Source organism: Rhea americana, unplaced genomic scaffold (assembly GCF_003343005.1).
Source record: "Rhea americana isolate MKP2758 unplaced genomic scaffold, rheAme1 scaffold_62, whole genome shotgun sequence".
Classification (NCBI taxonomy): Eukaryota; Metazoa; Chordata; class Aves; order Rheiformes; family Rheidae; genus Rhea; species Rhea americana.
In genome coordinates this window covers 1,434,175-1,449,798 of record NW_028186779.1, presented here as the reverse complement: position 1 = coordinate 1,449,798, position 15,624 = coordinate 1,434,175, and positions in this window count along the sequence as shown.

The window sequence follows — 15,624 nt, the reverse complement described above, 5'->3', positions numbered from 1 at the left end:
ACTGTGCAGGCAATTCCTTCCTCTTTCAGGAATATCCAGCTGCTGCTTTACCTAGCTCTCTGCAAACATTTCTGCTGCAAATACTCCAGCTATAGCTGGAGACCTAAGAAGAGACTTTTTGGTCACTTGCAGCAATTACTCCCAGAATATATGTCACAAGTTACCTAGTACTCCCTTACACCAACAAAAATGATCAGATTAGATATAAAGAAAAAATTTACACCCTGAGATTGGTAAAACACTGGAGCAGGTTGTCCACTGGGGTAGCAGACCCTCCATCCTTGAAAACCTGGGTAAACAGGGCCCTGAGCAACCTCATCTATGTTGGATGTACTTGGACTGGGGGTTTTGAATCAAGTAACCTGGTTCAGGTTCACAAGCCCCTTTCAACCTAGGTTATTTTATGAAAAATGTGGCTATTCTCAACACTGCCTCATAGGGAAAGCTGCAATAACAATACATGTTCAATTGCAATGTTCGTCTTAGGAGAAGCAGTGTTCAACAACCAGTGACTGATCCGACTTTGCTGTATTCCTTAGAAGTATATATAGTGTCTCTGCCTGCATCTCTCTTGTATGGACGACAAAACTGAGATACACTGAAACAGTAATCTGACCAATATCAGATRGAAGGTTTAGCATTTTTACCTGCACCATTCTGATTGGTTTATAAAACTTAAACATCATAAAAAATAACATCACTGCCAATATAACTTGCTGTGGAGCTGATAACACTATCACTCCTGCATGTACAGATGCAGAAAAAAGGTAAATGCACTGCAGTATAAAACTGAGCTAGGAAACGATCTGTTTCAACCGATCAGTTTTCATCACTAAGCACTAATCTAGCATAGCAGCGCAGGTCAGGATCTTTTGTGTTGGCTGACCCACATCACCAATATATCAATGAATTCTTCGTATACAGCAGCTAGTGATGAATCAAAATGTAGGAATTTAAACAGAAAAATATGCCCAGTAAAATTCCCTTTATCATTCTTTGCCAGGCCTTCTTTGTGTTACCTTTCTCACCCTACCATTCTTATCTTCTCTCCCCTTCTTCTCAGACAGGCTTAGCCCTACCTCTCCTGGCCCCAGCAATAAGAGGATTTTCTTCTTCGTTCATTTAATTTTAGATAAATGTTGAATTGGGAGCTGCACATTACCCCTGATTCAGCTGTCTTGTTGGAAAGTCAATGGGGGACTTAGTCTGAGTTGCATGTGAATGGACTTTAGCGACATACAGTACATAACTAAAAGCTCAGGGGAGAAAAAGGCAGTTAAAGAAAGAAATTAAACTGTTGCCATCAGGATGTGGCTTAAAGTGGCACCTGAGAGATGTTTTGGCTGAAGTCCTTTTTTGACTTTCCAACAAGACTACTTGAAGCAAGCTATAGGTAAACTAGCTTTTCTGAAAGTCTTGAGGGGATAGGAAAGCACATACAAGTCTAGGGCTTCAAAATGAGTCAGAAGGCATAACTGACTGTTAATCTGGTAATCATTAACAGAGACAAATTGAAATTAAAAACTAGGTCTAAATTCAAATACTACGAAAGGCCAAGGGATGAAAAATCAGAAGTAATATCTTGGATCCTTGCCACCTGTAATTAATATAACCAAGCTCAGAATTTTTCTGTCCTCCTTCTTATACCCTGTACCTCATGAGACTTAAAATTGCAGGTATTCATAGATGCTTGTCTTCATTCCTAATAAATTATTACCAGGTGTACGTTGATACATAGTTCTTACCTAAGAGGCTAGGAAAGACAGCTCTTGGCCACGTATTCAACAATGCACTGACTTGTAGAGGCATCCCAACATGATATACGCTATCACAATCTACTGCTCTAATTTAATACTTGTACGTAGGGCTTTTTTCCTAAAAAATATCTTATGTTCTCTTCATTGACATCCATAGTAAATCTATTGACAGCATAAGGTGAAGACTTAAAATAAGGATAAATGCTTTTGAAAATCCCAAATAAAAGGCTTCTCTCCTGTTGTATAATGATACTCTATTAACGATGTGAAATTTTGCACTGCAACGTGATTGTGTCTGGTCACTACTTTCAGCAGAGACTGGTAAATTCCAGAATGAAGGAAAACTATTCAGAGTGGGATTTCAAAGCTGTTACTGTAACTGATATGAAGACTGCTATTGCTTCAATTTAAAGAAATGAAAAGTTTACATACATTTTCATGCTTTTAGAGGCAGTGTTATTTTTAGGTAATTGACCAAAGACTATACTCTTCCAAATCATTTTGAAATTATTTGAAAATAACTTCTGATGATTTTCTGATTCTAATCTATAAACTGTGACACCTATCCAAAGCATAAAGCCCCTCATCTGCTTGCTGATTTAACTCTAATACCATTCAAGATGGCAAATACAGAGGGAAGGAACTTCATCTTCTCTTTATTTCAGTTAAAAGGCCCAAACTGATGACTAGGAATGCTGAAAGTGAGGTATGAAGTTTACCTTAGAATTAAAATCCAAGCTGAAACTGCTTGATTTGACTTCTACAGGTCTGAAAGTCTACAAAGGTATTGTAAGAGTACCATGTACTCACTTCCATCATCTCTGTAGATTTAATGTGGACTAGGGTTTCTGAAAGCTGCATCTCCTCTTGTTTCTATAGCATTATGTATGTCAATTACTTTAGTTATTTTTCAGTCTGATTAAATCTGACCTTTCTAGATTAATCCTCTTCTCCACATTTAGAAACAGTTTATTAAAAGGATTAGTTTCTTTAGGAGTTGTCTGTTCCTTATTCTCGTTCTTGAAAAGCGTAACACCTGACCCTAGGGACTCGTCTTTCTGGCTGGTTGCTTCAGTCACAATGCCTAAGTTAGTCAAAACACCTCCACTGCATCACTCTATGCTTTGCTGCATTGGAAAGTATTTAATAAGCTGTCTTTTTGTCTTTGATGGCTAGGACTTGTGTCACATCTGTTTTCTTGTTGCCGGTTAGTATTGCTAACTCAGCTGATCTGGTTCTCCTCCTTCGTGGGTAGATGCTCCAAAGGAAAAAGTTGGGCCTCTGAAAAGTGCTGCAATCAGTTGACTCTTAAACTGCTGTCAATTGCAGCAGCACTACTGGAGCGCAGAGATGCATCAGTTTGTAAAGACAGGGAATCTGGCTTCTTCTCTGCTAAATATAATGCAGACAACAGAATACTACAATATTAATTCTGTGGCAGTAACCATGTAATATCAATGGAAGAGGGAAGTTGAAAACTATAGACAGAAAACTGTGAAAAAATAAAAGCAGTAGTAAACAATTGCTTAGTGGGAATACGAAGCCCTTCTGTGGCACAGCACAGGAATCGACAGAAGTAAAGACAAGAATTCCAGTGTCTGATTACTTGGGCTCAGGAAGCTTACACAATTTCAACTTGTATGTACTGTAATAAGGCCCAAAGAAAAGGATCTGTCAAAACAAAGAGAAAATCAAAATGAGAGGGCAGATCATCTTAAGAAAAAGTCATGCAAATGTAATGCAAGGTGAAAACAGAGCAAATAAACATCAGCAACAGTTCATACAAAGACGGATACTCAGTATAGACAGTACARGCAATTTCATAGAGTGTATGAGTACAGGCAGAGAGAGGTGCCCATAATCAAATCACATAATCCCTCCACGCCTCATCCTGAGTAAGCAGGCTGCAACATTTAGTTTGGCAAACTGAGATCACAGAAAAAAAAAAAAAAAAATAGCAACAAGGTATTAATGAATTATTATTCTACTACTAGCAGTCAGCTGTCATGTAAGCAAGTCAGACTGCCTATAATAACGCTTCAGAGAGGATCACAAGCAGATGGTGTGCTATATAAAAGTAATGAAAGATACATACATATTGTAAAATTAATAGGTGGGCAGTAGTCAATGTTATTTTGAAGTCTAAAACAAACAAGAAAAAAGACTAAAACCTGATTTTGATTTTGGTATCCTGCAGAAAGAAAGGTAATGATAACCTTAATAAATGCACTTAGAAATATCTTCTGCTAAGCAGAGAACTCAAATCAATTATTATAGCATTTATACATGCCCCCCTCCAGCACAAAAACATAYTAAAAATATAAAACAGTTGCCTTGAGTACAACAAGGCAAAGAACAGATTCTTTTTTGTCTGATGGCTAAATCAAGAAATACCGGCTTAGATTTAACTTGCACAGAATTTCTCAGGTTTCTCAGCAAACTAAACAAAACAGAAACAAATCCCAGATATTTTGTAGTGGTTTTCTGTTCATTTTTTTTAACCTTTCGGTTTAAACCCTTCTTTTACTTTTTGTATCTGTCTTTAATATATAAAATGTTGCTGAGAAAGAAATATTGGAAATATCATTTTGTGAACGTCAAAGCACAGCAACAGATGTTCTACTTCATTTTTGGTCAGCTGGAAGAGAGGAACTAAAAATACAGTTGTCTATTATTCTGTTTTAAAAATGTAAAATCTATTAACCTTGATGTCTACCTAATTATTCAGCACACTCTTTAAATTATCTAAGAGCTAAATTATAGTTTCCACACAAATTGTCACATTCCCTATGCAACTTGTCAGATCAGTTCAACAACTTCCACAATTACTAAATCCACTACTTATTTATTAGCAACAAGTGAAAAGTCTCAGGGCAGCTGAAGAAGAATCTTTGTACCTTTTCATAAGTCATTAGGCCTTCCAGCACTTGTCATCAAAAGACAGTGATTTTTGAATGGGATGTGAAAAAAGAAAATCCCATGAGCCAAATTCAAAACTGTGATGCTGTCATACTCTTGTGGATAACAGATAACAAAACACTAAGCTCCCAAGCATGCAAACAGCCTGTTAATGAGCCAGATGTTTACAGTTGTTCACACTAGCAAGTATTTTGCTGCTGGATAGTTCGATATGTTTATGCTGACACGAGAGAAGAGATACTTAGATTTCCAGGGTCGCATGAGAGCGTGCAATGTGCTTCCTCTGGATTTACATCAAAGTAGAGTTTGACTTTTAGTCTTACTATGAATGAAGATCTGCATTTTTCCTAGTCACCATTTATATTTGTACGCGGTCAGTAAGATACAGCTTCTCTTAGTCCTGGAACACCACCRTTATAAAAACTTGAGTTTCTTTCATAGCTCAGTTTGCTTTCTTTTGTACTGATTTATCTCCCCATATTCTTTCCATTTGCTTCTCTTGCTCTGTACTGAACTTGTTTTGCTAACAAGTCCCAACCTCAATATAATTTGTTCCTTCCAAGGAGCCCTCTCTTCCACAGACTGCCTAAGTTTCATGTGTGTTACAAGAAACTTAATTCCCTGAGCACAGAAAATAGGAAAGCTCAGTTTCTCACAGATTTGTATTCCTTGATCTAATGACTTCAAATTATGTATAGAAAAACCTGAACTACATTAACTGACAAGGAGAAAATCTTTGTCTAAGGGAGGGACTTCCAGGTGTCTAATAAGAGGTGACTGGAAACCACTTTAAYGGTTTCCTTTATTCAGCTGTATGTTCTCATAAGACTTGTAGAAACTGTAATGGTTTTGAAATTAACATTTAAAAGGTGTTAGAGATGCAAATATAACCTTATGATTGCATAAGCTAATTTCCTTAGGAAATTAAGGTAAATAACAGTAGCAAATTTACCTTTTTTAAAAAAGCACCTTAGAAAGGATTTAACTTCAGTATCCTTCACCTTTGCTATTGGTACTGAGGCTTGTTATTTTCACTAACAGAAAGCCTCTAAATATGATTAAAATCAAATGAAATCCTATTATACATTATTTAGATGTTGGCATATTCATTCTAATGCATACGGGATGTTTCAGCTTCACTGTTAAACACTTTCTTCAATTCAATTGATATTCAATAATAAAAAAGGAAATGGATAACTAGGGAGTGAAATTCTGCAGTAATGAATACATATACTGCCCACAAAAAATGGAATCTACATTCTTTATGATTATCTTCCTAAAGACCACTGTGCCATGAAGACTTCTTGAGGAGTTTTAAATTATGCAACAGTATCCCTTAAATATTTAAGGACATTAGGCTGTCCACCTGAGACCAGTGAAGGGACAGACTTCAATACAGGGACAAGAACACTACAATGGAAAAGCCTACTTAATTAGAATTGAACCATTTGGAGTGAAATGACAAACTAATCCCAAGGAGGTGCCCACCTACTGGGTACTCAGAGCCTTTTTATTTACTTAAAAATAGAGGCCTATTTACATAGCATCTTCTATCAATATGTGAAGCACTGTAGCACCCTCAAAGGAAGCCATACAAAAACATACACTGCCCTACAACAGCAAGAAATGTTTCATCAACCCAGAGTTCAGACAAGATACTGCGGCTGAATGTTGCTCTACTAGTGATGTTTACCATCAAGTGAAACAGAGCCATTACTACTACACTAATGACACCTCTCATACGCTGATAGTGTCATCCTATTTTAGCATGCAGTCAAATAATTCAGCCTCACAATTTAAGTTATGCAACTGAGCTTTGCTTATCTTGAAACTAAGGCTACTGTATACAACTAATGAGTTTGAGTAATAAGCTGTTACTACTTAACTACGATGCTGAAAGTTACTATATTTAGATTGACTGAAAATAGAAGGTTCAGCAATTTAGATTAATTAGAGTAATCTTAGGGTTCTGCAGTTTTAAGAATGTTTTTGTCCATTTTCAAAAAAGTTAAGGAATCCAAATAGTTAATTATTAACATACATAGCCATGGACCATACCTACAGGTTAATTTACAGCAGAAGGCATTTTTTCCATCCCAGATTCTGCATATATGTTCACTGTTTCCAGAAGGTTCACACTGCCTACCTAACTKAGGGAAATTCCCAAGGTTTGTCATCTGAAGTCTTGATAATATAGGCTCTTGGATATTCTTAAAAACTCCACTCAAAGATAACAAAGCCACTTTTCTTTTGAGATTTCTTCATAAATCAGGTAGTTCAGTCTTTTTCTCATCTGTTGTTTTTCTTTGAGTTACAAACAACTCTGAGATCCAGTCTGGACATGCTTAAGCCAGATATGGTCTAAATATCATCTTATTTAAAAACTTCACTCGGCCATCAATTAGTATTTCTGAATATTTAGTTCAAAACTCCCTCTACCACATATAATCTATGTCAAAGGATCATGTACAGCTTCTTCTCAATTATGGCCCCCGTCTTTTTATATTTTTGCTACTCCCCAAGCATTTCCAGTCAAAAAATCTGAGTCTCACTTTCTATTTTTTCCTACTCTGTATTTGAAAAAACAGCTGCAATATCCTCTTTTGAGTGTATTTAAGAGCATATTTTAGTAAAAAATTATTGCTTTGAGTGCACAATTGCAAAGCTTCCAAAAATTCTCATGACACAGAAGAAATTCTCAGAAAAAAAAGAAAGAATACTTGGACAGCAATTATAAAAGCCTCAGTAAACTCTTCTTAAAAGAAAATGTTGTCATTACATAAAAGTAAATAATGTAAATTTCTTATCATTCAATAGCACTGTATGCACTTTAACTGAATATTTATTATGTTTAGAGAGGTAAGTAAGTAAACCTGGTATTAATAGAGCTGCACAGTAAAGTGCTGAAAGGTATTTCTTACCTGTTGACATAGCTCTAAAGTGTGGGAAAGGGAATTAAAATATGGAAAGCAGAAAGCATCAATATAGTTGACTCGTAAATAAAGAGGAGGCACTTACATCAATATGTAAAATAAATTTATCATACAGATAGATACAGATGAACTGTATGTTTTGGTGAAGCTTGAAATGTGAACACAACCTCCAGTTACTTCTTCGTAGAATCACCAGATTGGAAGGAATCTCTGGAGAGCATCTGGTTCAACCTCTGCTCAGAGCAGGGTCAACTAGAGCAAAACCTGACTGGACATGATCCCAGGCAATCTGTTCAATGTTCAGTATCCTTCACAGTTAAAAGAAAAATTCTTTTTACATTTCAGTGGAGTTTCCTGAATTTCAATTTGTGCCCATTGTCTCTTGCACCGCTGCCAGGCACCGCTGACAAGACTCATCTTCTTTACACCCTATGGGGTACTTATACACACTGATAAGGTCCTTCCTGAGCCTTCTCTTCTCCAGCCTGAAGAGTCCCAGCTCTCAGCCTCTCCTATTATGTCAGATGCTCCAGTTCCTTGATCACCTTTGCAGCCCTCCAATGAACTCCCCAGAGTATCTCCATACATCCTCTGTACTTGGGAACCTAGAACTAGACTCCAGTTGTGGCCTCACTAGTGTTGAATAGAAGGAAATAATCACCTCCTTCAGTCTGCTGACAGTGCTGCCGCTAACATGGCTCAGGGTACTGTTGGCCTTTTTTGCTGCAAGGGTGCATTGCTGGCTCAGGTTCAGCATGGTGCCTCCCAGGACCTTCTCTGCAAAGCTGCTTTCCAGATGGTCAGCTCTCAATGCATGGGGTTATTCTCCGTAGGTTCATGGCTTGGCATTTCTCTTCATTGAGCTTCACCAGGTTCTTCTCTGCCCACTTCTCCAGTCTGTCAAGTGCCCTCCAAAAGGCGGCACAATTATTCAGCCACTCCTCAGTTTTGGATCCTCTGAAAACTCAGTCTTCTGTGATTCCATTCTGTGATTCTGTGCTCTAGCAGTGCTAATGAGCTATGTCAGCAGTCCTTGATCAAAGGGTGAAAAAAGCTTTTGATTCAGCTGATGCCTGATTAGACAGGGTCACACAGTCATTTAGCTGATGCTTGGGAGAGGTCTATATAARAGCTGGGCCTAGAGTGCAGCTCCTGTAGASCAGCAGCTGATGCAAAAGGGAGTCAGAGCCTCTGCTGCTTTAGGAATGATGGTGATGTGCCACAGGGCATAGTCTTTAGCAGCTGTTGGAGCAACTTCCCCCTGGTGCTACAGAGGGAAGATGGGGCTGCAAGGAGTACCTGGGCCCAGTCTCCTTGCCTGCAGAAGTTGTATACTTCTGGAGGATCTGTGTCGTCATATATAAGAGCTTCAGAGAGAAGTCAGTGGACTGCATAGCACCTGGGATCACAGAATCACAGAATGGGTAAGGTTGGATGGGACCTCTGGAGATCATCTAGTCCAACCTCCCCGCTCAGCAGGGTCACCTAGAGCATGGTAGACAGGGCTGCATCCAGGCGGCCCTTGAGTATCTCCAGAGAAGGAGACCCCCCAACCTCTCTGGGCAACCTGTKCCAGTGCTCYGTCACTATCACAGTGAAGAAATTCCCCCTCACGTTCAGGCAGAACTTCCTGTGGTTCAGTTTTTGCCCATTGCCTCTTGTCTTGTTACATGGGACTGTTGAAAAGAATTTAGCCCCATCCTCTTGATACGCTCCCTTCGGATACTTATACACATTGATAAGATCCCCTCTCAGCCTTCTCTTCTCCAGCTTAAACAGGTCCAGCTCACATAGCTGTTCCTCAGAGGGCAGATGCTCTAGTCCTCTAATAATCTTCGTAGCCCTACGCYGGACTCTCTCCAGTAGCTCCATGTCTCTCTTGTACTAGGGAGTCCAGAACTGGACACAGGACTCCAGATGAGGCCTCACCGGGGCTGAGTAGAGGGGCAGGATCACCTCCCTCCACCTGCTGGCAACACTCTTCCTAATGCACCYCAGGATACCTTTGGCCTTCTTGGCCACAAGGGCACATTGCTGGCTCATGGTCAACTTGTCATCCACCAGCACTCCCAGGTCCTTCTCTGCAGAGCTGCTCTCCAGAAGGTCAGCCCCCAGCTTGTACTGGTGCCTAGGGTTGTTTTTCCCTAGGTGCAGGACTCTGCACTTGCCCTTRTTGAACCTCATGAGGTTCCTCTCCACCCAAACTCTCCAGCCTGTCCAGGTCTCTCTGAATGGCAGCACAGCCCTCWGGTGWGTCAGCCACTCCTCCCAGCTTGGTATCATCAGCAAACTTGCTGAGGAGGCACTTTGTCCCCTCATCCAGGTCGYTGATGAAGAAGTTGAACAGAATGGGACCCAGTACTGACCTCTGGGGAACTCCACTATCTACAAGCCACCAACCAGACTCTGCGCCACTGATGATAACAACCCTCTGAGCTCTGCCTTTCAGCCAGTTCTCAATCCACCTCACAGTCTACTTGTCTAACCCACACTTCCTGAGCTTCTCTAGGAGGATGTTATGGGAGACAGTGTCAAAAGCCTTGCTGAAGGCAAGGTACACAACGTCCAGTGCTCTCCCCTCATCTACCCAGCCAGTCATTCCATCACAGAAGGCTATCAGATTGGTTAAGCAGGATTTCCCCTTGGTGAATCCATGCTGACTACTACTGATCACCTCCTCTTCCTCCATATGCCTGGAGATGACACCCAGAATGAGCTTTTCCCTCACCTTTCCAAGGATGGAGGTGAAGCTGACTGGCCTCCTTCCTGGGTCCTCCTTCTTGCCCTTTTGGAAGGCTGGAGTAACATTGGCCTTCTTCTAGTCCTCAGGCACCTCTCCAGTTCTCCAGAACCTTTCAATGATGATGGAGAGTGGTCTAGCAACAACATCTGCCAACTCTCTCAGTACCCGTGGGTGCATCCCATCAGGACCCATGGATTTGTGGACATCAGATTTGCCTACAAAATCGCTAACCCAATCCTCCTCGAGCCAAGAAAAGTCTTCTTTTCTCCAGATTTTCTCTTTTCTGCAGGCTCTGGGATTCTTGAAGGCTGCCCTTAGCAGTGAAGACTGAAGCAAAGAAGCATTCAGCAACTCTGTCTTCTCTGTATCCTTCATCACCAGAGCACCCACTCCATCCAGCAGCAGGTCCACATCTTCCTAGTCTTCCTCTTGCTACTGATGTAGTTGAAGAAGCCCTTCTTATTGTCTTTGACATCCCTTGACAGATTTAATTCCAAATGGGCCTTAGCCTTCCTTGTCGCATCCCTGCATACTCTGACAAAATTCCTATAAYCCTCCCAAGTGGCTTGTCCTTTCTTCCACATTCTGTGTGCTTTCTTCTTCTGTCTGAGTTTTGCCAGGAGCTCCTTGTTCATCCATGCGATGCAATAGAATTCAAGGCCTTTTTAGCTATCCTTTCCCAGCAGTGGCAGGCACCCTCAAGTTCCTCAAAGGGTTCCCAGGAGGGTTCCCTGAGGTTGGGAATTCCCAGAACTGGGTATTCCCTTCTTTSTCGAACCATCTATCTTATTAGTGCTTCAGTCCTAGAGTTCCCTTCTGTCTTTGCTCATCCATCTTTCATCTTCAGTCCCAGCTTTCCTTTCTCTCCTCCTTCCATAATCCTCTCCCTGCCAATTTTAAATTTTCCAGTCAAACTTGATAAGCCTTTCCGGAAAAAAAAAAAAAAAGAGAGAGAAGCTGTAGGCATAGAAGAAGTTCTAAAAATATCCTCTCCTGTTTGAAGTGGCTTGTTGCCCTTGMGAGTTAGTAGCTGATGCATCCTTCAGGCATCCAGAGCTTTGACCAGTGGCTTGTGAATCTGGCGCTTAAGTAGCAAGCGCAATTTTGACATCACAAGCAAAGTTATTACTCTCCTCCTATCACCGTTTGCATATGGCAGCCCTGTTGCTTACATCATTCAAACTGAGCCAATCAGCTTTGAGCACTTGTGAGGGTTCCCTAGCTCTGGGGCATGCTTGCACTGCACAGCGCCGTGCCACCTGAATTAACAGGGCTGCACTGCTGCGGGCGCCCGCGGTAGTTTGTCACGGCAGAGACTGACGTTATTCCAGGGACAAGAACTTTTCTAAATTCCTTCAAAGCACAACAAGATGTTAGGAGCTGGTTTTGACCTTAACAATGCCAAAACATAAGACCTTAATTAGAAATTACTTTCAATGAGTGAAAAACTAAGAAAAGCCAAACTTATCCAGCTACTGATGTGGCTAAGAGATGTTTAAGTTTGCTCTTTGTTTTCTCACTGGATTAGAGCATTTCCTAACAGTCTGGATCACTTTGTATTACCACTAAAATTGTGATAGCAATAAAATTTAAATGTGATCAGTTTTGTCTTACTGACCACCAGCCTGTTCTTCATTTTTTTTTCTCTTTTTAGAAAAGGCAATATTACTTGTAAGTAGCACTAGAAAAATATCTTTACAATTATTTCAGACACTTCAGAATAAAGTTCAGTTTGCAGTGAGACATGGAGTTCATTTTAATAGCACTGATCACTCATCTCCTTACAGACTTTGTCAAAGAGGCTAATATATTGCAAAAATATTAGATCTGCTGAAAATAAGCCTTAGGATTTGAATAAACAAAGGTGTTGGTTATAGAAAGTTATAGAAAGAAACATTTTTAATTTACCACTTTCCTCAATCTGAATTGAGTTTAGCATCCTTCCAAACATCAAGATAGTTCATGACGCAACAAACAGAACACACCAGTGCTCTACTACGTGATGCCATCACRGTAAAAATAATATTGAAAAAACAATCGAATTTTGAGGTTGTTACTTGGGGTACAAAAATGTGATGCCCCTTTCTCTCACACAATGGTTTGAGACACAATGAATCACACTTGTGACCTTTTGTTCTGAGTCCTAGATCTTGCTCAGGCTTAGAATGAGTGCAGGGGCCCTACAGGATCTTCAATCTGTGCAAAATCAAACCCCACTTCCTGTAAGCAAAGCGTATGAAGTTTTCATAAGGTATTTACACTTTTCTTTAATTCCAATTCCTCTTCAACATTTAGTTTTTGCTGCATCCAGTCTCTCCAACAGAAGCAAATGTGTGCAGTGACAAATGATTTCACCTAATTTTGAACTGGAACCCTTCAGTTGACATCATCCATTCTCACGGCAACACTGGAAGTAAAACCCAACAAACAGCTGAGCAGCATGGTGCCCCAAAAGAGAAGTTCTGAAGGTCTACCAAAAAACGGTGTGTTACGTGGCTACATATGAAAATATGTTAGCTTGGGGTCAGTTAAAAAATCTCTTGGCTAGATTTTTAATTTATAACAAACCTTACTACTAACTTTGTTGAGTCAAAGTATTTTGTAATGAAATGTCACAAAGCTCTGCAGATGACCATTCATCTAATTTATTCTGTGTTGCTTTTTACAACAGCTAAAGCTTTTCTGATTAAATACACTGTGGAAACTGAAATGGCTAATATGACATTTCAGAAGTTAGTAATCAATACTATAATCATTAAATTAATTGAGGTTTTAAATAAAAATGACAGACAGGGGAAGTGTGAGCAGAGTTATCTCCTTCATTGATTTCTATTTCCTGTCACTTTAATGAAATACTTATTGGTGTTGACTAGATTTATCAGCATTGCCTTCTGAGCAAAAACAAACAAAAATGAGGTTACTACAGTTACTGGTTTCTATGAATATAGGGTGAAACTTTTGCTGGCTTTACTAGTACAAAGAATTGACTAACAGCCTTGTTTTGATTTGAAGTTAAAAAGTGTATTTGAATTCAGATATCACTAAGTGCTCTATGTTTTGCATTTTGTACTTGCTAACATCCTGATACATTCACACTGCTAATTTCATTTGAAATAGTCATTCTGGAGCCTTTTGCATGGTGACAAAAAATACAAGCTTCATGGCTGGATTCAGCAAAGTTTTTTCAATACAGTGAAACTCAAAGCAGCTTTTCCCTTCTTTTCAAATACACTGAAGATGTCCATATTCTCCTGAGGTCTGGGTATGGGGAAGCTACTATGACTCTGAAACAAAAGCTTAAAAGGATCTCCATCTCCTTGACATATTAAGGTGACAGGATTTCAGCTGTGATTCATCAACATGGTATTTTCATGGATTATCAGGCAGGTTTTGGTGCCTTTTAGGTATTGAATGGGATATCACTATCAGGCATCAGTTTAAAAGGTCTCATACAGATTCTGTAGTTCCTGTTTGTTTCCACCTTTATCCTTTTCTACTTGTGGGTCTGTGCACAGGTATGGAGTGAAAGTGCATGTAAGGACTTCTTCTTCCTCTTTCACAAGTACATTCTCAACATGTGAATTCCTCCCTTACTGTGAATTCTCAGAGATATTTCTCACCACCTTTAGCATAATAAGGCAGTAGAATCAGTATTCAAAGGCCCTTGAGTGAGGTTTTGAGCTAATACAGCCCGTCAAGGGGATCTATATACACTGGTCTCATCAATGCTGCAGTACTGCTGGCTACTGGAGAGCTCAGTGACACATGGTATTTGTGAGATGACTGGCTCTCTAAGAAGGACAACAGAGAAGTACTTGTAAATTGCGATTCATCCTTGAATAAGCTGCTTCTTGTTTAAAGTGTTTAGTTACAAACATATTTTGCAGCCAAAGAGCTTTGCGAGTGTTTTACTTTGCAATATTCTAGTTCCCTTGTTGGGATAAACTACCGGCTGAACCAGCTTATTGCCTCATAAAACAGAGCAGCAATACTATTATCACTTAACTGCACCTGAATTCAGGCAGAACTACTTTGTTCAAAGAGTTGTAAACACTTGGAGTAAGCTGTCAAGTAAGGTCATTGAAGCAAATAACATAAATGAGTGTTAGAGACATGGGACACTTTCATGAAGGAGACTGAAGGATACAGTGACAACATGGCATGCAAATAGGATGAACTGAACTCAAGGCGGATATGCTTCAATATTATTATTAAAAATTATCCTTTTGCAGAAAGCCAGTATAAAGCCTGTATGGCACTTACTACTTATATTTCCCTAAGAGCCTTAAGTAGGACACAACAAGTATACAGCAGCAAATTTTAGCCAGGATAGAGAGGACTTTTTGATCAATTCAATAACTGTCAGAAGCATTGTGTACCTTTAGAAGGAGTAGCTCTCTGAAATATGAAGCACATATTTTCTGTTTGCACTTCTGTTTTCTGCACTTCCTGGACTTAACCTGACCATGGACTAAAGTTCCATCATGTGAGAGTGCTGACTAGAACTTTTGTTTGTGGCTCAGCCTGAACACTTTGCAGAGTTACATAGCTACAAAAAAGCTCTGTGAAAAAAGTCAATGCACCTAAAAAATGTTGTGTTACATTCAAAACCTTGTGATGTGCCAAAAAGAATGCACTAGATCTATGGAGCTAAGAATTTATTGTTTTCCCAGCTATTATTTTAACAGTCAAGAGGTCAGACTTGTCATATAAATCCAAAAAAGACTTTGTTAATAATAGAGTTGAAACTAGTATACCAAACTCTCCTAGCATCTACTGCTTTTCCCTGGTATTATGCTAGCCCTCCAATGTCCCTCTGGGCTGTAAGGTTGACTCTAGTCTTCCTCAAGCAGATGGGAGGGGCATGATTTAGGACAAATTCTGGGCCTTTGTAAAGAGGAGAGTGATGCTCATGTTGGATACCTTTTCTTCCTCTTTGCAGGGAGAAGCATCATGTTGATGTTGATGCTTGCTCTCTCCTCAGTGTTCAGTCCACTTGGATCCATTTAAATTTTTTTCTGAATGCGATTTGTTTGTGTTCTTTTTCTTTTCACTAGTTCGCAACTGAAGTTTGAAAGTCACACAGCAGCCTCCCCCGAGGCTCAGTTAACATACAAGGCTAATTTTTTTTATACAGCGACTACTTGTGTTTGTCACACTTTTACCATGTGTAAGACTCTCAGAGCTGAAGCTCTAAACGAGTTCTGCATCAGTCACTGGGTCACTGGAAACTGCTGAACAAGCTACACAGCCAGTTCAGGTCAAGGCAAGC